Source organism: Pagrus pagrus (assembly GCF_965226575.1).
Source record: "Pagrus pagrus genome assembly, chromosome: 8".
Classification (NCBI taxonomy): domain Eukaryota; kingdom Metazoa; phylum Chordata; class Actinopteri; order Spariformes; family Sparidae; genus Pagrus; species Pagrus pagrus.
The window spans coordinates 6,562,222-6,562,931 of record NC_140192.1 but is presented as its reverse complement, the minus strand read 5'-3'; positions in this window follow the sequence as shown (position 1 = coordinate 6,562,931).

Genomic DNA, 710 nt, shown 5'->3' with positions numbered 1-710 from the left:
TTTTCTTTCGCCCGTTTTGATTAATAGAGCAGTAAGAGCTCGCTGCTAATTTTACCCTTCCATTTCTTCTCGTCAAATGAGTATCTTATTTCTCAAGATTAGATGAATAACAGGACAAAATAGGAGGCTGCACTGGCGCACTCTGTTTCATTCGCTCTGTAATAGCTTTATTAAATTGAATATGTGCTGTTTAAGCACATGTGATGGTAATTAAAAGTAGCCTTGCAGCGTTATCCGGTGTCGTAGCTTGTGGCAGAGGTGTTAGTTAAATTGAAACATCTCAACAATTTGCACGACACAAATTAATTTGTTTCTCGTCTGCTGTCATACAGCGTAATTAGGTGGCAGCCCCTCATACTTCAATATCATCATTGTGAAAATGAGCAAAACACACAGCGGATGTATGTTAAGTACGTATGTGTGCTCACATTTATGTGTTAAAGCAGTTGGAGCACATGCATATATGTTATTGTCTGATGCCGCAGTATGTGTGCACTTCCATTCAGGTAGCTTGTCTCAGATCATTAAGGGCTAATCAGGTTGAACGTCTAAATCAGGACCCTGCTATGCATGTCGATAGCCTGTTATGTGCTAATGAGGCTGGATACGATGGAGGGGTGGGGGAGGACGGGGTGAGAAGCAACCCATAGGGAGATAGAAGTGGAATAAATATTGGGTGATAGAGTAAATGGAACGAGGGGAGCGCTGTC